A 24,381-nucleotide genomic window follows, 5' to 3' on the forward strand; every position below is an offset into this window, starting at 1 on the left:
TTTAGACCAGCACAACTCACAGGTACTTCATCCAGGTCTGTCTGTCAGATTTATCAGTGGATGAAAACAAGCTAATACACAACTGACAATGTGACAAGATAACGAAGTCCCCACTGCCAAAAAAGGTTTGGGAATTTGCTGCCTTCTCATACTTGATTTTCCCTTTCTTTTGTTTAGCTTGGCTTCAAAAGCAATTACCTGGCTTGAAATCATTACAGGCACAACCAGATACATTTCTATTCAATTCATCTTTGTTCTGAAGCCAGGTTTTGCTTCTAACTTGATGGTCCTGTGAGGATTTTAGCTTGAACATTTAGTCCTCTTTAGCAATAATTTGGTTCTAATACAGTACCAAAGTAGAACTAATTAAAAGTTAATTAATTCATCGGCATCCATTAGATCATTAATCTTACAATACATTATATACTGTTACTTTCTTCTCCCTGAACCGGCCTGGCCTGTTTCTCTCACTCTTTCTCTCTCTTATTTAAAATCTGAGCAGTTGGAAATTTTCCTAGCTAGGTACTGTACAGTGTGTCTTGTTAGAAGTTCATGCTTTAACTTAGCAATTGATACTAATAAATTAACTGGCATTGCCAATAGCTATGTAATGAGTAATTTGTGGTAGAGACATTTTAGAATATGGGCAGTGTCATTAAGCATGAGCATCCTTAGGGTTTTGTATTTGTTCTTCCAATTAGTATATGTTTGCCTACAGCATCCAGCATGATGTAGCAGTCAAAGACGCAAGCAGACTAATAAATCCAATCATCCCTAGGATAAAAGCTATACATTCGGCAGCACAACCTCCTCCTCCCACTGTTTTGTGTGAGAATGAGGCAGGCACCTAACTCATTCTCACACTAAAAGAAAGGGAGTACTTGTGGCACCTTAGAGACTAACCAATTTATTTGAGCATAAGCTTTCGTGAGCCACAGCTCACTTCATCAGATGCATAAAGTGGAAAACACAGTGAAGACGTTTTTATACACACAGACCATGAAAAAATGGGTGTTTATCACTACAAAAGGTTCTCTCCCCCCCGACCCACTCTCCTGCTGGTAATAGGTTATCTAAAGTGATCACTCTCCTTACAATGTGTATGATAATCAAAGTGGGCCATTTCCAGCATAAATCCAGGGTTTAACAAGAACGTCTGAGGAACAATGGGGGGGGGAGGGGGAGAGGAATAAACAAGGGGAATAGGCTTGAATAGAGACTGGGAGTGTTTGAGTCATTATAAAAAGTAACTTAAGTCAATTGTATCCAATTTGCAAATTAATTCCAATTCAGCAGTCTCTCGTCGGAGTTTGTTTCTGAAGTTTTTCTGTTGTAATATCGCAACTTTCATGTCTGTAATCGCGTGACCAGACAGATTGAAGTGTTCTCCGACTGGTTTATGAATGTTTCAACCTGACCACACCACACAATCCATTGTCTACAGCAAAGCTCTACACAACCGCATTTGCTCCAACCCCTCAGACAGAGACAAACACCTATAAGATCTCCATCAAGCATTCTTACAACTACAATACCCACCTGCTGAAGTGAAGAAACAGATTGACAGAGCCAGAAGAGTACCCAGAAGTCACCTACTACAGGACAGGCCTAGCAAAGAAAATAACAGAACACCACTAGCCGTCACCTTCAGCCCCCAACTAAATCCCCTCCAACGCATTATCAAGGATCTACAACCTATCCTGAAGGACGACCCATCACTCTCACAAATCTTGGGAGACAGGCCAGTCCTTGCCTACAGACAGCCCCCCAACCTGAAGCAAATACTCACCAGCAACCACTTACCACCCAACAGAACCACTAACCCAGGAACCTATCCTTGCAACAAAGCCCGTTGCCAACTGTGTCCACATGTCTATTCAGGGGACACCATCACAGGGCCTAATCACATCAGCCACACTATCAGAGGCTCATTCACCTGCACATCTACCAATCTGATATTTGCCATCATGTGCCAGCAATGCCCCTTTGCCATGTACATTGGTCAAACTGGACAGTCTCTACATAAAAGAATAAATGGACACAAATCAGATGTCAAGAATTATAACATTCATAAACTAGTCGGAGAACACTTCAATCTGTCTGGTCACGTGATTACAGACATGAAAGTTGCTATATTACAACAGAAAAACTTCAGAAACAAACTCCGACGAGAGACTGCTGAATTGGAATTAATTTGCAAATTGGATACAATTAACTTAGGCTTGAATAGAGACTGGGAGTGGTTGAGTCATTATAAAAAGTAACCTATTTCCCCTTGTTTATTCCTCCGCCCCCCCCACTGTTCCTCAGACGTTCTTGTTAAACCCTGGATTTATGCTGGAAATGGCCCACTTTGATTATCATACACATTGTAAGGAGAGTGATCACTTTAGATAACCTATTACCAGCAGGAGAGTGGGGTGGGGGGAGAGAGAACCCTTTGTAGTGATAAACACCCATTTTTTCATGGTCTGTGTGTATAAAAACGTCTTCACTGTGTTTTCCACTTTATGCATCCGATGAAGTGAGCTGTAGCTCACGAAACCTTATGTTCACATAAATGGGTTAGTCTCTAAGGTGCCACAAGAGCTCCTTTTCTTTTTGCGAATACAGACTAACACGGCTGTTACTCTGAAATCTCACACTAAAGCCACTGAACTCCAGGAGAGGGGTTCCTGGTTCCAGACTGCAAGCAGAGACAGGCACCTCCCCAGAGCCCAAAGAGCTAACTCCATAAGAGAGTTGTTGGAATCTACCATTGGCTAGCTTAGGCGGCTCCCAACCTAATGTGCTGGGTTTCATGGATCCCATTCTTAGATGCCTCTCCCCTCCCCCATTCATTTGCACCTAACTCAGGCTTTGTGGATCACAGTAGCGTACCAATGATATTTCTAGGGGCCGAAAAGTTAAGCACTGCAATGCTTAAGTCCCTTCGTGAATCAGCTTTAGTTAAACCCACACCTCCATTTCCCTCTGCCTTTCCTCTCTTAGGGCAAAATTTATGGAAGCCAGTGGGAGTTTTCCCCAATGACTTCAGTGGGGTTTGCACCAAACCCAGGGTGCCTAGTCCTACTCTCACTGAAGTCATTAGCTTATTATTAGCCAATTATCTACAACAAGAACTGGTTTGGGTCCTCATTCTGCCTAATAGAAAAGGAGTACTTGTGGCACCTTAGAGACTAACCAATTTATTTGAGCATAAGCTTTCGTGAGCTACAGCTCACTTCATCGGATGCATACTGTGGAAAGTATAGAAGATCTTTTTATACACACAAACCATGAAAAAATGGGTGTTTACCACTACAAAAGGTTTTCTCTCCCCCCACCCCACTCTCCTGCTGGTAATAGCTTATCTCAAGTGATCACTCTTCTTATAATGTGTATGATAATCAAGGTGGGCCATTTCCAGCACAAATCCAGGGTTTAACAAGAACGTCTGGGATGGGGGGGTAGGAAATAACAAGGGGAAATAGGCTTGAATAGAGACTGGGAGTGGCTAAGTCATTATGCAAGGTAACCTATTTCCCCTTGTTTTTTCCTACCCCCCCCCCGACATTCTTGTTAAACGCTGGATTTGTGCTGGAAATGGCCCACCTTGATTATCATACACATTGTAAGGAGAGTGATCACTTTAGATAAGCTATTACCAGCAGGAGAGTGGGTTTTGGGGGGGGGGAGAGAAAACCTGGATTTGTGCTGGAAATGGCCCAACTTGAGGTGCCACAAGTACTCCTTTTCTTTTTGCGAATACAGACTAACACGGCTGTTACTCTGAAACCTTTCATTCTGCCTAATGTGGACCTCAAGATCACATGCTCTCCAAAAATGCTGTTCAAAATGAAATCTGGAGACTGCTGTCTTTTAAAAGTTTGCTGCCTTAGTGTGCAATAGATACAGAGGGCTGTCCCTAGCCATTTTGGTGCTCTACGCAGCCCCCTCCACGGGGTGTGTGTGTGTGACCCCAGGCCTCCACGGGGGGCAGGATAGAAACCATCCTCCAGCATAAGCTAGCGGAGCAGAGTGAGTTGGGGCTGGGTCACTCCATTTTCCGCAGCCCCATGAGTGCGGGGTCGGGCCTGCCCTGCGCTCACTGAGCAGCAGGAAGTGGAGCGACCCAGCTCCAGCCCACTCCACTTTGCTCCCCTGGCTCCCAGCCTTGGGGGGCCGGGGGAACCAACCCCCAGCACTCACCTGTGGCATGGAGCAGGCTGGGGCCAGGTCACTGCACTTACCACCGCCCAGTGAGTGCAGAGCACCCAACCCCTGTTGCAGTCCTCAGGGGAAGGGGTGGAGTGGGGGCAGGGCTGAGGCAGAGCAGGGGTGGAAAGGGCTGGGGTCATGGGGAAGAGGCAGAGCAGGGGCTGGAGCAGCACGCAGCTGTGTAGGGCACCAGGAAATTTGGTGTCTCAAATTTCCTGGTGCCCTACGCAGCTGCGCACTTTTGCGTATGGGTAGGATATAGCTGTGGATACAGCTTTGGTGCTTTTATTACTTGGGACATTTTCTTTTGGCTCAGTAGCACTGTTTTCAATTTGCTTTCTATTAGGAGCCTCGAGGCAAAGGGCAATGAGAATAAGAGTCTGCAGAGGTTTGTTCAGCAGAGTTCATATCACTGTCAGTCGGTGCAGTGCATCCCTAATATTAAACTCCCAATAGTTTAATTATAGTTGCCTGTTTAATAGTGCATATGAACAGCTTGTTTGATGCGGATAGTGACGTTTTCGTTTATAATGTACATTATAAGAATATTTGGTTCCTGACGCATTGAGAATTGCAGCCTGCATATTATTAGAGGCACTCTGCAAAGCAGGACCTAAAGGTCAGAGAGAGAGAGAGAGAGAGAGAGAGAGACAGAAAGATTGTTAAGATCCCTCCAGGCGTAGTTTAGGGGGAAACAGATTGAAAGTTGGCAAATTGTGGGGCTAACTAGATGTCTGAAACTGCACAGAGGAAAAAGGGCTGGGGAAAGCTGCTCAGTGCCCTAGGTGCCACACAGGCATGGAAGGATTTAATCTAAGGCTGTTTTTGAATGGTTCTTTAGAGATTAAACTGTGGCAGAAACTTGCCTTCTAGGCTCATTTTGTTTTGGAGAGCTTTTCAGTCTAAAGAAGTCCGAGTTTCTTGGAATATTTAATCTAAACATCCCTCCCTTCCAGTGCTCTGAAGTAAAAGAGTTTTTTAAATGTTCCACACCTCACTCCCTCACTAAATGTTGCCAGCTATCTTTAGGATCCCTAAGGAATTCCAATAGTAAATGAAAATACAGTCAAATTCATGCTGACGTACTCCTAAAGAACGACATTACATTTGTGGATGGAATTAAAGTGAGGTTCTACTCTGCAAAGTAACTCTTTAAAAATAAGACTATGAAGTTCGAGGTTTATTTTGTCTCAGCAATTTCTGGATTAAATGTCCTCATTTTACAAATATAAAGTAGTTTTTTTCCCTAACTGCCATTCCTACAATCTTCCCATAGGCTTAAAGATTCCAATAGGTTTTTTCTCTTGCACATTGGCACCGGAAATACAATTTCTACAAGCTAAATTGTAATTAATCTAATACAAATTCTACAAGCCCTCCACTATACCTGTGCAATACCACTGTCTTCCAATTTTGCCCTTAGTAACACCTGTGCAACCCCACTGTTTTGAATGGGTTTTCACAGATGCAACTCATAGAAATTCAGTCAACCCATTCTGTTGCTGATGTGCAAGATGGAGTAGAATCAGCAGTGCTCCCATTCTTAGCTGTGTTGTTTTCTAGGGCTAAGAGGAGTAAAAAGTCATTTTTTGTTGTTGAAGAACAAAGATATTTATCTGGATATATAAAAGGAACAGATTTATTGAGAAAGGAGGTGCCATTTTTATATAGTTAATTTTCAAAATAAACCACACTTTAAAAGAACTGCAAAGATTAGAGCTGTTGTTGAATCTTAGTGTGGGAGGCCAGGGTCTTCCTCGAGTCCACTTCCAGTTGTTTATAATGTCCTTTCCCCCAGTTCATAGCACGAGGGGTTCTTCAAGTAAAACCAACAGCCAAAAGTAAAAGTAAGGTCCTCTCCCCTCTCTTTCCCTTATTGGAGAGGGGAATATGTATGACAACAAAGAAAGGCAAAGGTGGCAGGCAGTTTTTCTGGATTCAGCCCTTTGGTCTTAGTCTGTCAGTGGGTTTATTATCTTTTAATGGGGTCTATCTCCAGCCCCTCCTCTTTGGGCATACTGCTTTATAGCTGGGCTGTGCAACTTCAGGAGTAGTGTGGCCTGCCACTGACTCCCTCTTGGCTGGCCTGTCTCTATAGACAAAAAGGAAAGGAGTGCTTGTGGCACCTTAGAGACTAACCAATTTATTTGAGCATAAGCTTTCGTGAGCTACAGCTCACTTCATCGGATGCTTACTGTGGAAAGTATAGAAGATTTTTTATACACACAAACCATGAAAAATGGGTGTTTACCACTACAAAAGGTTTTCTCTCCCCCCACCCCACTCTCCTGCTGGTAATAGCTTATCTAAAGTGATCACTCTCCTTACAATGTGTATGATAATCAAGGTGGGCCATTTCCAGCACAAATCCAGGGTTTAACAAGAACGTCGGGGGGGGGGGGGGGTAGGAAAAAACAAGGGGAAATAGGTTACCTTCCATAATGACTTAGCCACTCCCAGTCTCTATTCAAGCCTAAGTTAATTGTATCCAATTTGCAAATGAATTCCAATTCAACAGTCTCTCGCTGGAGTCTGGTTTTGAAGTTTTTTTATTGTAATATCACAACTTTAATGTCTGTAATCGCGTGACCAGACAGATTGAAGTGTTCTCCAACTGGCTTATGAATGTTATAATTACACATTGTAAGGAGAGTGATCACTTGAGATAAGCTATTACCAGCAGGAGAGTGGGGTGGGGGGAGAGAAAACCTTTTATAGTGGTAAACACCCATTTTTTCATGGTTTGTGTGTATAAAAAGATCTTCTATAATTTCCTCAGTATGCATCCGATGAAGTGAGCTGTAGCTCACGAAAGTTTATGCTCAAATAAATTGGTTAGTCTCTAAGGTGCGACAAGTACTCCATTCTTTTTGCGAATACAGACTAACACAGCTGTTACTCTGAAACCTGTCTCTATAGACAGCAATCTCTGAGGCAGAGCAGCTGTTCATCACCCCCTCCTGTAGCAGGTTTTCCCTTTCGAGCTCATCTCCATCCTGATAGAACAAGCCTTGCAGGTGCACCTCATTGGTGCTGAACAAGTCCAGAAGAGCTGCTTGAGTCTCCTCCTCACCCCACCCTGCAAGAGTGAATACACAGAATATAGAATAGACTCTTAGTGGTTTTGTTTTGCTATTATCTCTTACTGATCTTTACTATTTACTTGTGATTTCACTTCATTCCTTATCCCACTGCCTTTAACTTGCCCACACCTGTTTAAAACATACATAGTGAACAATTAAACTTCATTTTTTTTCAAATTTGATCACCATTCAAAATTATCCATTGAATGGTCTTACGTGGACATATTTCAGCTAGGGATTGCTCACAATCTCTCTTTGCAATGTACTATTCCTTTGAACTATTCACTTTATGTTATAGGTCACCTGAGTCACATAACACAATTTCCATTGGCATATTAGTAGAGCTCCCAAAATTGGAAAGAGCCTTCACTAATTTCAGTGCAAACAATCACGTAAATACGTTTTGCATGGGAATTTGTGATACTCATTCTTTCTGGGAAAAAAAAAAGTGTATGAAGACAATTTCACTATTCAATTTTTTGCAGAAAACAGGTCAGAGATTGTCAGTGAAATTTCCTAGGTTTTATCTGAATAAACTGATCATGAATATATTCCTTGCAGTATTCACACAGCTCTAAATATGTCTATAACATTTCCTAACCCTCTTTTCTGAATATGTTTTTGATTTTAATATAAAAATTAGTGATCAAGGCTTCAGACAACCATTACATAAATAGGAGTAATATTACATAAATACCTGCCCAGAAGACAACTACTGCACAGTTAAACCCAAATGTCCAAATCCTATATTCTGTATATAATCAAAACCCCTACAAATGCCGAGAACAATTATGCCTCTTGCTATTCAGAAGGTCAGACTAGATGATCTAGCGGTCCCTTCTGGCCTTAAATTTGGTGGCTCTGTAACCTCATCCAAATAACACCACATATTAAATAGACAAAAATGAGAAGGGAGAGGGAAGAGGGAAAGGATATTCAGGGAAAGAAGAGACTAATGAAATAAAACAGAAAAATAAAATGATACCACTGGCAGACTTATTGATACATCTGCATACCAGAAATGTCCCCTGAACCAACCTTTTTATAACAAGCTCCTAACTTACCTCAATAGTTTATTCAGAAGTTTTTATACATTATATAGCGATATTCAGCAGCTTTTTCTTCTCCTTTTAAAGAAAAGTGCACTTTTTGCTTCGTGGAATGGGCCCCTGCTTACGGTACCTTGTGGGAGTGAATTTCACATATCATTAGACGAACGGTTCTTTGAGCCTCAGACTGCCAGGGATACATTATAACAGCACTCCTATAGTTTAGCGACCACCGGCGTTTCCAATATAAACTCCATTTTTCAAGGGTTTATAAAAGTCAGCCATTTTAATTTACATTGAGCTGAAACTGGGCATACACACTGTGAAGTAGGATATTTGTGTTTTGTTGTTCACATGACATGACACAATATAGCAGAGGCAGGAGTGTAGCCTAGTGGATAGTGCCCTGCACTGGAAGAAATGGGTTCAATTCCTGGTGCTGCCAGTGGCCTGCTGGGTGACCTTAGGCAAGTCATGTCACCTCCCTGAACCTCAGTCTCCCCATGAGTAAAATTGGGATAATGATACTTTACACCTTTGTAAAGTGATTTGAGATCTACTGATGAAAAGCTCTATTTAAGAGCTAGATATTATTTATTAATTAATATTAAAGCACTGGAAAATGGTTTCAAAGGCTTTTTTTGGGGGGGGTCACTAACAAAATATGAAAGTATTTTTTTCCATGTGCATGTGCAACTCACATTCATTCCAAATGATGTTACAATAGAACCTCAAAGTTATGAACACCAGAGTTACGTACTGACAGTCAATCAAACTGAGAGTACACAGACAGCAGAGACAAAAAAAGAAGCAGCAGCAGCAGCAGCAGCATATATTGTACAGTGTTAAATGCAAACTACTAAAAAAAACCAAAGGGAAAGTTAAAAAAGATGTGACAAGCTAAGGAAACTTTTTCTGTGCTTATTTCATTTAAATTAAGATGGTTAAAAAGCAGCATTTTTCTTCTGCATAGTAAAGTTTCAAAGTTGTACTAAGTCAATGTTTAGTTGTGAACTTTTGAAAGAACCACCATAGCATTTTGTTCAGAGTTACGAACATTTCAGAGTTTACAACCTCCAGTCCCAAGGTATTTGTAACTCTGAGGTTCTACTGTAGATGTGCATATAGGCCATGGAGCTAGGACACTGGAAAGGTGGGAAGAAAAGTGGCAGAGACTGCCTACAAAAATCCCTCTGTAGCAACTACTTTGGGGGGTTGTGCAGTTGGAGATGATGCTTGTTTTGGCCAGGAGATGGAGCAGCACTTCTCCAAAGCATATTCTTCCTAGAACTCAGCACACTTCTGGTTCAAGTTTTCAAAGATCTCTGAGGTGGAATAAGTAAAAGTCAAAAGTACTCTGTAAAGGTGACAGGCAATATTGATGGTTTAGAAGTCCTTCAGAGATTTACAGGTCTATTCCTCTCTCATATCAATGGGAGGTTTGTGTCTCTGTGATTCAGAAGGTAAGCTAAACTATTGTATATGAAGTGGTAAACACATGCAGGAGATGCCAGAAGATACATGTGGCCAAAATATTCCAAAGGGTAATTCAGTTCATAGTTAGAGCTGAGCAGATAGAGTGAATGGTCTAGAATGGACCAGAATACTTGTCGTTACACTGAAAGCTCTCCAAAACCCCTGTAGCACATATTCTATGCAAATCTGTTCTCATTGTATTTGCCATTTGCACATAAGGGCAAAACTGCAGCCTTGCAGGGCACAACAAGAGTTTACATTTACCACTGAAAATGTGTCTGTTTGCTTCCCACTCTCCCCTCCTTCCATCCATCAATCCTGTTCTGCTCTTAGTTACCTGTTTCTGCTTGTCCAGGAGGTAGACAGTTCAGAAATTCCCATAAGCAAGTTAAGCGAGAAGGATTTCATTTCACATATTCCTGAGGAAAAGACCAAATACAAAACCATGTCCAGTTTAGAACTTATAAGAACATATGATCACTATAAAATCTCAAAAGATAAGCAACACCACTCAGCATGAATAAGATCCAATATGTGAAAAATGGTTTGCTATAATTTTTTTTTAAGAGATGACCAAAAATAGGTGTAGTTTTTTTCATTCAGTTTAAGACTCGTCTCCTGTGGAAGAACAAAAACAAACTGCTAATGCAAAATGTGAGAGGCATTTTGCAGTATGTTGAAAAATGTGGCATGTACAACACTGAAACAGGTTGCATACCCACTTTCAAGCTTTGGCTGTCATCAGGTGGCAGGAGCATGGCCCAGCCTGGTAATGTCCAAAATATGAAAAGCAGGCATGTGGCATACTTTTACTTCAAAGACATGCATAACACAAACACTGCTATAGCTATAGATAGAATATAACCATTTGTTACCAAGAATCATGACTGTGAATGAAGTAACAAGAACAAAGTGTCCAGCAAAAGAGCAACCTGATATCAGAACTGCAAGGCTTATGTGACCTTTTGCAAAAACACTGTCCAAAATAATGAAAAAACACCTGATCTTTTTGTACTATTGTGCTGTGATCAATAAACATGCTGGGCCTGATTCTGATATCATGCTGGTTTCACACTCCACTGTCTTCACTAGCATACATGAGATCAGAATCATGACCATTTTATGGAGTCATTAAATCACTTAATATCATGCAGATTCAGCAATGGTGCACGCTGTAGTGGTTAGGAAGCCATTTTACTGTAGTATATACTAGAAATAACCACATCTGGGTATATTCTGCTAATGTACACAATACTGAGGTGCTCGGTATAAGTATAGTTGAAAATTAAGTGCCTAAATTTGGGCACTTATGGCAGAAAATTTTGATCATATACAGTATTCTGTGAAGTATACACAATGAAGCAGCATTTGTATGGCTCTTTGTAAGTCTCTTACTGAAAAAAAAAATCAATATAATGGGATTTTCCTTAAAGGCATGACCTGACGTTGATTATGTTGGTACAGGAAGCACACACAACAAATGTTATTCTGGTTCTAGAGGTATTACTGGTTCCAGTGGTATCCCCCATTATATACATAGTGAATATTGCTAGAATGAACATTTTAACTGAGCCCACATTATATTGCTGTCAAAGATATTAAATACAGAGTAAGGTTCAATTTAGTGGTCTAGGCTGCATGGTCCTGATCATTAGCAAGAGCTAGTGGATAATATTTGTTAATATACGCTAAATTCAGCAGAAGAAGCAGAAGCTGAAGCAATTATTTTGAGCCAAGGCTTTTCTTGCTCCTTTTGGCCCGGGACCTAGAGAAATCATCATGAGGTTTAGCTTTTGTGACAAAAATGCTCTCCCCCATCCCCAAAATATCCTGAGAACATTCTGCTGTAACCTGAGAAAAAGACTCAGCTAACCACACCTGAGGTAATTTGCACTCAAGTCTTAACTGACTTGTAGGCAGCACAAGGGAGTTTCTTGTAGTCTAATGAGTTCCATCAACCCCATGTTAAGCGTACCTATGCAGCCACATAACCACTAAGTAGGAAAATGGCACATATTACACAATGCTGGGCATCCTTTTCATTCACAGAAAACAAGGGAGTTACATGCCACTTTAAATCACGTTTTTGTTCACTTTGAAAATAATGAGGACAGATTCACAACTTGTGTAAATTGACATAGTGGCACCGAAGTCAATGGAGCTATGCTGATTTACATCAGTCGCATTCTAGCTCAGAGTTTTTAATAACTAAAAATAAGAATGTTTAGCTATGCTTCCAACACCACTACAATATTTTAGTACCATTTACTTTAGTTTTACCTTTCTCTCAAATGCTCTGTACAGTTTGATTTTTTCCCAATTAGTACTTTATATATAGACAGACATCCATTTAAAACATTGCTGTATAAAACTGAGCAATTGTCTAAAGCAATTAATTGCATTGATTTTTTTTTTATTTGTTAACTATTACTGACCCAAACACATCAATGTAATCAGTTCCTTTGCTTTTCCGTTTCAGTCATTACATTTGCTAATATGGGAGTAAAAAGTATACAGCAGTCATTGCAAAATTAATAGTTTTTAATTTCAAACTTGAAATTAGTAGTAAAAATGACCTGACTGCTAATATAATATAGATTCATTAAAAAAAAAAAAACCTGAGAAACTCATTATGGGGAATCAACACAAAATCATTATTACATGAGATTAATCAATATTCCCTAGTTTAATAGACTACAAAAGTACATTTAAATTTGAATATTTGTATCAATAGCTATATAGGAAAATATGTATTTGATTAAAGCTCTTGAAACAACCACAGTCGACCATGTTTCCTGATATTAAATGCGATGAGAAAGTCTTCCATGCTCCACCAGTAGCACACAGGAAAAGAACAAATGCAAATCATAAAGTTAATGCCATGTTTAGATCACTGTAGGTATTAGGATGGTCTATAGAGTCATCTTCCTTCTCAAAAGGCTAGAACCCTGAACATAAAATGAAATTTTCTGAAAAACTGCCCAGTGAGGTCATTTCAGTGACAACAAAAAAGTGTAAATATGGCATTGTTGAATTTTTTGGGAACTGCTGACACTCAACCTTTGGCTTGGCACCTTTCATGACACCAGAAAGATACAGTAATTTCCCAAAAATATATTGCCTGTAATTCCATAATTTTTAGGCCCAATTCTGCCCCTTAATCTCATGTAGCACTCCTATTCATGTCTATGGAAATACTTGTTTCAGTCCAGGAGAATAGCATGCACTCATTTTATACATATATTTATAATTCTCTCCTGTACTTGTCATACAAATTCACTGCTGTCACCCAGGGGTTAGTGATACCTTTTTCTTAAGAAGCTGAAGTAATGGAAATACAAATGGAATTGCTTGTATAGTATGTCTTGTTAGAAGTGCATGCTTTACCTTAGCAATTGATACTGATCAATTAACTTGCATTGCCGATAGCCATGTAATGAGTAATTTGTGGTAGACACATTTTAGAATATGGGCAGTGTCAGTGAATCAAAAAAACCTTAAAAAATATCTGTCATGCCCTTCTGGTTATTTCCATCCAGTTCAACCCTATGTAAATCCTTGGGTTACTGATTATATAAATATTATGGTGATGCTCTACAAATTAAAATAAATAGCTGATTCTGCTCTCTACTTTCTTAATGTATTATTTTTGTTTGACTATCAAACACCTGCTTGAATACAAAAAGCCTGTAATTTCCTTGTAATCACAACACACACAGTATACAGGCATATTCACAACATGTTTATACTATGGCTAGACTTTTTTAAAAGATGGATAATTTTATGACCAATAAACATTTGCTGTTGTACACATTAAGATGAGGTAATCAAGACTAATGCATCAGGAAATCAGCTAATCTCTGCAGCGGCAAGGGGATTTTACTATCAAAAACATATGGCATTTCTCAGTTATGTGTGGATCATGGGACTTTCTGTTCACCTTTCTCTGAAACAGGCACAGGGCACAGGCCTTTAGGGACCATTCTTACAGGAACTGGTTGAAAATTGGAATTTCCATCTGGTAGGAAATTCTAATAATTTGAAATATGTTTTAGTCCCAAATTGGGACAAAAACTTGAAATATCAGAACTTTTCATGAAATGTAAAGTTCAGAACATTTTCTATTCAGAAATGTCAAAATATTTAATTTTGGATTATTGAACGGAATCATAATTTTTGGTTCAACATTAATTCATTACACCACCCCTCAAATTGCCATGGTGTCTCATCGGAGTTGTAGTTTGGGTGTTTCATACCCCTATTCTCCTCTATGGGCCAGGCTCTCTGGCTGGACTACACACCTATGATACATTGTGGCCATGATGCCCCACGGTAGTTTAAAATAGAGCATCACCACAGAGCAGCATAAGAGATGTAGTCAAGCCAAAGAGCACATCTCATAGAAGAAGATATAGTTTGAGTGCCTCATGTCCCCAACTCCCATGAGGTGGGATGGCAGTGAGCTGACCAGAAACAAAACTTTTCAATTCAATTAAACTGAAATGTTTTGATTCTGGTTCACCTGATCCAAAATTAAATATTTCTTTTTTTTCCCCTCCAAATGAAATATTGAATTTTTTTCTGGCAAAAATCTAAATTTCTCCATGGAAAATGTCAATTTTGTGGAAACAGTGTTTTCTGTTAAAAATGTTGGTGCAAAATAGTGGCTCAGCTCTCATTGTTACAATACAAGGTAGCAGAGTATACATGTATATATCATTTATCTAATTCTCTTATGCATATATTGTTCCTGCAAACTAGTCTTGAAAATATAGTGAGTACATACATGCGAGTCTCAAAAAATATTTCCTTCATTAGTCTTTTCAGAACCTTATTTTCCATTTCTCTTTCATTCAGCGTTAACACCTTTACTTTCCTCAAGACAGCAAGTACATCAGTTTGAATACTGGAGGAAATTATTCATTGAATAAATTATTCTTTGAAGAGAGCTAGTCAAAGATGTCACAAAATTATTCTTTATGAATTTGGTTGACAAATAGTGGCACAATTCACTGAATAATGTGTTCACAGAAGAATGTTTACTATCTCTGTCAGAGTTTACAGTTTATTAATTCTATAATTTAGATATTAATAGTAATTTACATATCTGTAAACTCTTACTTCAACAAAAATGACATGAAATTATTGTAATATTCTCATTCCAAAGAGAAAACATTTCATTATAGGGCATAGTAATGCTTTTAAAATATAATCTTCAGCTGGTGTACATCAGCATAGCTCCATTTGTCTTCAACATAACTGCACTTCTGGTAGAAATTTTAGCCTATAATATCATTTTTTGATTCTGTTCAGAATTCATTATCTGTCTATACTGGAAGGAAGACAGGAGACACTGGATATGGTTTAATCAGGCTGTAACTTTATTATTAGATGTCTGGGACTACCTGGCAGATAAAAAGTCGACAGTGTAGGTAACTCCATGATCATTTCAATGTCTACCTGGGGTAGGGTGACCAGATAGTGAAAAATCAGGACAGGACGGGGGTTGGGGGGGGAGGGTAATAGGTGCCCATATAAGACAAAGCTCTATTATCAGGACTGTCCCTATAAAATGGGGACATCTGGTCACCCTAACCTGGGGGCCTCTGCCAGACCTACCTTTTTCCATCCTGGTCCCCCACCCAACCCATTGCTGGGACCTTACCATCCCCCTCCCCTCAAATGAGCGTTAAGAGGGGGGTTAAAAAAGAAGGGGGGTTGGCTCCCTGCCCTGAACCCCTCCTCCCTCTGCCACCATTCCACTCCTTTAACCAACACCTTCTTTTTAAGTCCTTTTCCAAGCCATTTTCCAGTCACTGTATCCCTTCCCTATGGAGTACCTGCCCTGGGCATCTGCCCCATACTTACATGAGATGTGACATCATAGCCTAACACCCTTCCCTACTCACCATAACAAAGCCCTTCCTGAACCCACTTTGGGGAAGGCAAAAAATACCCTCTCCATCCCTTTAATCTGGTGATGAGGGAAAAATTCCTTCCCAGCCCCAGATAGGAGCAGCTAGCATGATGCCCACAACGGGTCCTGACCAAATCTGGTATTTTGGCACTTCCAAAGCATGGGAGGGTTTGTGTGCTCTGCCTAGTCTGGGGAAAAAGGACCTTCTCCCACCGGGCTTACCCTTTATCAAGTCTCTGCCCTTCCAGTCTCTAGGGGGTGAGTCAGCATTACCATACTGACCCAATCTGCATTTACAGTAGCTTCTGTGCCTCCCCCCCGACCCGCAAGCAAAATACCCCTCTCCCACCCCGGCAAGCCAGACAATGCCCCATAAGGTGTGGTGCAGTCAGACTTAATGGATATGGGCCTGAAATGGTTCATGCAAGCTGAACTTCTGATAAAACTCCAGAGTTGTCTGGATCTGAACTTCACAAGTCAAGTCTCTGTCCTAAACTAGACTTTTTGCCAAATTACACAAGAGTATGGCTTGAAATCCTGATCAGACTTTTATAACTTGGGCCAATTTTTCCTTGCACTTTAACTGAAAGAGAGCATGGTCATATATGGACAAACAACTGTATTAGTAAAACACCACTGAATGTGGATTGGGGGTGGGGGATAATCTGTTTTTCACACTGTCCTGGAGAGAGTGCTTGTTTCTATACCTTTCAGTAAGAATTTAAATACATTTCGGTTCATATTTCCATTTCCACTGAAATTTGTTCAATCTGGCATAGAAAATCCTTGTTATCTACTTCTTACTTTCGCTGTTAACAACAAGAGACTTTAATCTACAAGCTGAACACTGAAAGTTGTATTATTTTGCAACAAGGAATTTTTTACATTCTTAGGTTTATTCAAATTCACCATATTACTACTCCCTTAATTCCATTTAAGATCCCATTTATGAGATAAGTGTCATAAAAACTTGTCCTTCTTTATATCTATTGAATCACTGGAACAATCTTATAAAACTCTGTAACAAAGAGTGCATATATAGGTCCCGGAGCTTTAATCTTACTCTACATGATGGAATATACAGAATTATGTCTAATGGTTTGCAGCTAACTCTGTACTGGTGAATTTGGGTCATCTCAATGCTATTTTATTATTTTCTGCTACTTTATAAAGGGAAAATATCTTCAGTCAGATTTCACAATGCATGTTCCAGCCAGAGGAGGGGTTTTGAAAACCACATTCAATATTTTAAAAGAACCTTTTTCAGTTTGACTACAGATAACAATTTGAAACTTAAAGGGAACAAAAACAAAAAAAACACACCCAGGATTGGATTTTCTTCTTACTACGTGTGGGTAATAGCATCAAGTGCTTTTTAAACCCCCCAGTTACAGCAATACAGTGATTGTATGAACACCAGTCTGACAAACGGACAGTTATATGAATCATTCTTCCCATCAGAACAAAAATACATAATAAAACTGATTTGATGAAGAACAAGTCAACATCCTTTCAGGATTTTATGCCTTCAGTGCATTTGAAATCGCTTTGCACTAATCTGCATGACAAGAAGAAAGCGATGCAGTGCACCATATTGCAACATATTCACCCTATCTCCTGTAATTTTGAGATGTTCAGTTTTATGAACCTGTCATTTTAGAAACTCCTCAGTCCCCAGTTACTTAATTAAATAGGGGGTTTACTGTAGCACATTTTCAATTTTTTAGTACAGCGAGCAAACGAAGAAATCAGATATTCTCACATCTCTACCTGCAACCCTATTGCAAGTCACATGTGTATGGTTCTATTTCCCCCTATTGACAAGGTAATGACACTCTTGCTTCCTTTGAGGAGCAGACGAATGTTGTACATTTTGGGAAGATAGATAGAACCAAGACTCTAAAAAAAAAATCCTTATTAAAACACGGAAATCTGCTGTGTGCTGCATCAGGTTGCAGAATATGGAATGCCACAAAAGCTTTTGGATAGTGATTGTGAATTATTTAAAAATCTTCTTGCAAATATATGACACGAGGCACTTTGCAAAGATATATATCTTGCATCACAGGGTACACAGAAGCGGTCATTTAGTGTACACTGCTCTGTACAAAAATTAGTCTTGAAATTGCAGCCTAGAGTGCAAACTTCTTAACATATTCTTTTGCTGAAATGTCTGCAAGAATTTATGATCCTACATAGTCTCTCCTTGCAATTTAACACATTTTTATGCAAGGTATCAGTGTCCATAGGAAACCATTAGAAAATAGGCCACTGAATAAGAATTACTCAAATATGCTGAGGAAAGCAGAAAAACAAATAAGACTTTTCCAACACAAGAATCAGAAATTAGCTCAGAAGTTTCTAGAGGAATAACTGATCAAAAATGTGTCAACTGCTAATATCTATGTACCCTAGGTTCATAACCCTTAGGGAATTAGAATGAGAAAAATGTGTTAGAAATTCCCATTTGAAAAGGTTAAACCCATTCAAAATTTACCACAAATGTTACTGAGTAAGAAGGATAAGCCAAGGAAGCCAAAGGGATGCAAATTATCCTGGACAGCAGGATTATGCTAGGCATGTAGGGCCAGATTGTTAAAGGTGCGGTCATCCACCTAGTGGGATCTCCCATGGGAGTAAGGCACCTAAATGGGAGTAAGGCACCTTTTGTAAATCCCTGTAGATTCTTATCTGCCTCTTTTGGTACACAAATACATTTAAAAATCTGGCTGTAGTGGGGTGGTCACCCACTCCTGCCCTCAAGGGCTTAAAACAGCCTTGGGAGAGGGTTGGGGCAGGGGAAAAGCTGGGCTGATTGGCAGAGCAGCCACAGCTGGGGCCACGCCCTAGACAGACCCAGCTGGCCCTATAAAGGCCAGGGAAGCCAGGAGGTGAAAGGCTTCTCCCTCATGCTTGCTGAGGAGAGGGGCCTGGCTGCTGGGAAGCTGAGTGGAGCACCTGAGGTGGAGCAGGGCTGGGGGAAGGCCAGAGGAGCTGGGGAGCTCTGGCCTGGAAACCCCCCAGGCTGCAGGCCTAGAGTAAGGCCAAATAGGTACTGGGGTTGCAGGGGCCAGCCCAAAGATCGGCAGAGGCAGCATGTCCAACCCCCCCCTTGCCTGTGATGATTGGCTTATACACTGCAGTCCAGCCTAGTGTGCGGGGGCTCAGTGGTGACTAGCAGTAGCCAAAGACTGAGGCGAGGTGGGGATAGTGGGTGCGGGTTCCCCAGGGAGGGGAGACCCAGAGACTGTGGGGGTGCTGCCAGGGGGCAGCACCCTGGGTAAAAGGGGATTGCTAATTCCCTAGATGACCAGCAGGAGGCGCCGCAGGGGTGAGTCACCGCACCGTGACACTGGTCCATAGGTCTTAATTCTCCACGGCTTTGCACCTGTGTAGTCATTTACGTCTGTGCTATATGGTAGTACAGTATTTTATACTCACTTTGCAGAGGAATAAATAACTACACAAAGTGAAAGGCTGTGGAGAATCAGGTCCCCAGTATATAAGGGGTTCATCTAATTTCAATAAGTTTTATTCATCCTTCAGAGAATTTGCAAAATGGTTAAAAGTTCTTGAGAGCCTGTATCTGCTCCCACTATTACTTTCAAGATGCTCCTGGAGCCAGAAAAGAAATGCCAAGCTGTCCATGAATTTAGCAATGCAATGAAGAAATAATTGACCTATCCACAAGTAATGAACATTGCATTCATTGATCATTACAACACTAGTCATTTAACCATGTGTAAGACTGCCCTGTTCAGTAGAGTATCAACTATTGCACTTACCAATATGCAAAATTATACCTGTTTAATAATATATATAATGATCTGTACCAAACATCTACAGACTCACTTCTACCCTTACTGTTGTTCTTTTTTCAAAACATACATTGCCAAAAACTCTCAACTAGAGCAAAATGACTAATTTATAGCCTCTGTGAGAATCTGGCCCAGAAAGTTAAAAAAACCAAACAAAGCAATACTGTACTTGGCACCACAAAAAACATGAGCTTATAAACAATCCACAAAGCATGCAAACAGAAATATTTATTTGGGTCTTTGAATCAGGGCTTTTGAAATGAGTGAATGTTTAGGCCAGTGGTTTTCCACCTTTTTTCAAATGGAGGTGCGGACTGCTTTGGAAATCTTAGACACACTCTGCACACCCCTGGGGGCCTGTGGACCACAGGTTGAAAACCGCCTGTTTAGGCTAAGATCATTTAAGTAATTTGGGAAGCCTGCAGCAAGTCACTATAAGTACATGAAGTATTTACTTACATAGATGATGCTGAACTCAGTTCACCATCTAGCTGACTGCCAAGGTAATTTTCATCACCACAGATGTCAAAGAACACTAGGGGGTGTGGGTGCAGAAAAGGGGGAGGCAGACAGTGGCAATGGACCAGTTAGGTATTAACCAATATGAGAAAGACTCTGCTGAACATTGTCAAAGCCTACAGACAAATTCTGAAGATGGCAGACAGCTATATATTCAGGTACCTAAAGCAGAGTGTTTATACTTCATGATTACTTTAGAGAAATGCAAGGATATTGTAACAATGAAATTACAGCTAAATATTATACCAAACATTCAAAGATTAGTAGTTGTAAACTTTTGGCTGAAAAACCATTTACATTTTTTGAAAATAGAGGGGGGCAATATTTGTAGGCACCGCCGAATACATGAACATTGGCCTTTATTTACAGTCTCAAAATAATTATGCAATATATCTGAGGGAAACAGTTATACCTTGAAGGAACCTAGCTATGGGCCAAATACTGCCATCCAGCTGATTGCAACAGGAATTGGCTAAAGTAAAATTGAATGAGGACCTCTGGATTTGACCCCATATGAACTTGTAAGGCAAAGTATAATGGCTATCACTAAAAACAAGTAAATTAACATTTACTTCACACTGCAAGTTCTGTTGTTACTGTATTTCCTTTTCGGAGTTTAAAAAATATAGTGCTAAGGGCATTCTCCTCTAATTTACACCCATTTTACACACTGCTCAAACTCTGCTGCCTTCATCTGAGTTACTCCTGATTTATACTGACATAAGTGAGCAAAGAATCAGGTTCATATTCTACAATACAACTGATATTTTTCAAAGGGCCCACTGTATGCAGCAGGAAAGGATGTGAAAGGAGAAATAGCAGTGATCACTTGAAGGAATGGACAAATGTTATGCATTTTCTAGAACATTCAACAAAGCAGACTTCTTTATATCACCTACAAGCCAACTTATTTTATTTTATTAAAGAAAGTTACAAAGGCCATATATCCTCAGCCAGTGATGATGAGGACTATGATGACGGGCGATCACTCGTTACTGAGTATGATCATCTTCAATGGAAGTTATGGATCCTCAGGTGGCTAATAAGGCCAATCCTTGAACCACAACTTCTATTGCAATGAGGGCAAATGTTTTCAGGCTCAGCAGGAAGCTGTTGACCATGACTGGAAGTCAGTCTCTCCTTCCTTCTGCGCATCTTGTCCTCTTCAGCTTGTTGGCGAACAAGTTCAAAATGCATCATGTATGACTTCACTCCATTTTAAGCGATAGTGGGCAAGTGTCTCCCAACTGTCAATGTCAATATTACACTTTTTTAGATTGTCCTTCAGTAAGTCCTTATATCGCTTCCATTGTCCACCCACGTTACGGTACCCTTCTTTCAGCTGAGAGAACAGGACCTGTTTTGGGAGGCAATAGTCTGGCATCCGGACAATGTGACCAGTCCAGCGGAATTGCTGACAGACTATCATTGCCTCGATACGGGTGCATAAGGGAACTCAGCTGGGGCTCGTCCCTCAGTGGGGTGGCGGGGCCACCATACCGCCTCACTGCACTCTCTGCTGGGTTGGGGAATATCCAGTCTATGGCCCAGACCTTCAGGCTGGGTCCCATAAGCAGTTCAATATAAGCCCAGGCCCTGAGTCAGGGCGGGGCAAACAAACAAACAGGCAGGGGCTCAGGCCCTCAGGCAGGGCCTGAGCAAACAGTCAATATAAGCCCAGGCTCCTAGCTTTATAAACAGGAGGGAGGGGGAGACTGCCACCCACAAGGTGGGTGGCAGGGGGGCGCAGGCCCACCCACTCCACTGTGTCCCAGCCCAGGGCCTAGCAGTGGTCAAAGACCCACTGCTGTGTCAGTGGGGATCCTGGCCGCAACACACTGACATTGGCTCCGGCAGTGCTGCCGCCAGACTGGGGTCAGCTGCCCCCGGCTACTTCTGGACTCTCCCTCGTAGGGTACTGGGTCAGGGTGGTGTCCTTGGAGGGTTCCAGCACCATGGGCTCCTCTGGGTCACCAGCGAGGGGTAGGCTTGGCCGCTCCTCTGAGTAGCTGGCAAGGGGTAGGCTCGGCCGCTCCTCTGGGCGTTGGTCAGGCATTGGCCGGTCCGTCCAGTGCTCGGGTCAGCCGCAGCTTGCTGGGGTCTCCCAAGCCGGAGCCAGGCCACGGGAGTCTGGCCTCTCTGGCTGCTGTTGCCTAACTGAGTTCCGGGGTTGGGCTTTTCTACTTCCTGTCCTGCGCCTTGACCTCTGAGGGGTGGACGCAGGATCCACTGGCTCCGCCCACTTTGGTGTCCGGGGAGGTTCTTCCTTCAGCGGGGTGGTGGGGCACCACACCACCTCGCTACAGGGTGGTCTTTGCCTCTTCCAGGACACTAATAATGGTGCACGTGTCTTCCCATTTGATCTTCAGAATCTTACGAAGGCAGCGTTGATGGTGCCTCTCAAGGATTTCAAGTGGTATCTATAGGTTGTCCAAGTTTCAGACCCATACAATACTGTTGGGAGAATAACGGCTTGATAAACAAGAAGCTTGGTGTCTGTTCGAATGTCGTGATCTTCAAAAACCCGTGCCATAAATGAGAAAAAGCTACATTGGCACAGCTCAGGCGATGTTGAATTTCTGCATCAATATCTGCCTTGGATGAAAGATGACTTCCAAGGTAGAGGAAATGATTGACATTCTCCAGTGCCACTCCATTGATCCAGACCACACCACACGATCCATCGTCTACAGCCAAGCTCTACGATACAACCGCATTTGCTCCAACCCCTCAGACAGAGACAAACACCTACAAGATCTCTATCAAGCATTCTTACAACTACAATACCCACCTGCTGAAGTGAAGAAACAAATTGACAGAGCCAGAAGAGTACCCAGAAGTCACCTACTACAGGACAGGCCCAACAAACAGAACGCCACTAGCCGTCACCTTCAGCCCCCAACTAAAACCTCTCTAAAGCATCATCAAGGATCTACAACCTATCCTGAAGGACGACCCATCACACTCACAAATCTTGGGAGACAGGCCAATCCTACAGACAGCCCCCCAACCTGAAGCAAATACTCACCAGCAACCACACACCACACAACAGAACCACTAACCCAGGAACCTATCCTTGCAACAAAGCCCGTTGCCAACTGTGTCCACATATCTATTCAGGGGACACCATCATAGGGCCTAATCACATCAGCCACACTATCAGAGGCTCGTTCACCTGCACATCTACCAATGTGATATATGCCATCATGTGCCAGCAATGCCCCTCTGCCATGTACATTGGCCAAACTGGACAGTCTCTACGTAAAAGAATAAATGGACACAAATCAGACATCAAGAATTGTAACATTCATAAACCAGTTGGAGAACACTTCAATCTCTCTGGTCACTCGATCTCAGACCTAAAGGTCGCAATATTAAAACAAAAAGACTTCAAAAACAGACTCCAACGAGACACTGCTGAATTGGAATTAATTTGCAAACGGGATACAATTAACTTAGGCTTGAATAGAGACTGGGAGTGGATGGGTCATTACACAAAGTAAAACTATTTCCCCATGTTTATTTCCCTTCCCCACCCCCGACTGCTCCTCGGATGTTCCTGTTAACTGCTGGAAATGGCCCACCTTGATTATCACTACAAAAGGTTTTCTCCCCCCCCCCCGCTCTCCTGCTGGTAATAGCTCATCTTAAGTGATCACTCTCCTTACAGTGTGTATGATAACACCCATTTTTTCATGTTGTGTGTATATAAATCTCCTCACTGTATTTTCCACTGAATGCATCCGATGAAGTGAGCTGTAGCTCACGAAAACTTTAACCAATTTATTTGAGCATGTCTCTAAGGTGCCACTAGTACTCCTTTTTTATTGATTTTGATAGATGGGGCATGTAATACCTCATTTGGAGAGGGCTGATAGAGCACTTTAGTCTTCTTGATATTAAGAGTGAGGCCAAGACATGCGTAAGCATCGGCAATCACATTCAAGATAGTTTGAAGATCTCTCTCAGAGATTGCATTGTCATCAGCATACTGAAGTTCCACAATAGATGCTGTGAAGATCTTACTCTTGGCTTTCAGCCTGCTTAGCCTGAACAGCTTTCCATCCATTCTGTAAGTGATTTCAACATCAGCTGTAAGCTTCCCAGCAACTAGGTAAAGAATGATGGTGATAAAAACCGCAAACGTGGTTGGAGCGATGATACATCCTTGTTTTACTCCTTTTGTACTTTGAAAGGTTCGCTCTGGGAGCCAGTGCTCAGTACAGTTGCTTTCATGTTATCACAAAGCAATTTCAGGACATCCAATCTTAGAGAGTACAGTCCAGAGGGCATGGCGATGCACTGAATCAAAGGCTTTA

The 24,381-nt window shown here is 41.4% G+C and overlaps 1 long non-coding RNA gene across 1 annotated transcript in view; it reads right to left on the reverse strand.

Annotated features, from left to right (window-relative positions):
- Positions 1-8,346: 8,346 nt before the first annotated feature.
- LOC141990006 (uncharacterized) overlaps positions 8,347-24,381 on the reverse strand; it is a 403,850-nt gene continuing 387,815 nt past the window's right edge. Inside the window, exons 4-5 of the long non-coding RNA XR_012640041.1 lie at positions 10,146-10,227; positions 8,347-8,465 (exon numbers count right to left, since the gene is read on the reverse strand). This is a non-coding gene — a long non-coding RNA (uncharacterized LOC141990006). The remainder of the gene's footprint in view (positions 8,466-10,145; positions 10,228-24,381) is intronic.

The sequence above is a fragment of the Natator depressus genome, chromosome 6, assembly GCF_965152275.1.
Source record: "Natator depressus isolate rNatDep1 chromosome 6, rNatDep2.hap1, whole genome shotgun sequence".
Classification (NCBI taxonomy): Eukaryota; Metazoa; Chordata; order Testudines; family Cheloniidae; genus Natator; species Natator depressus.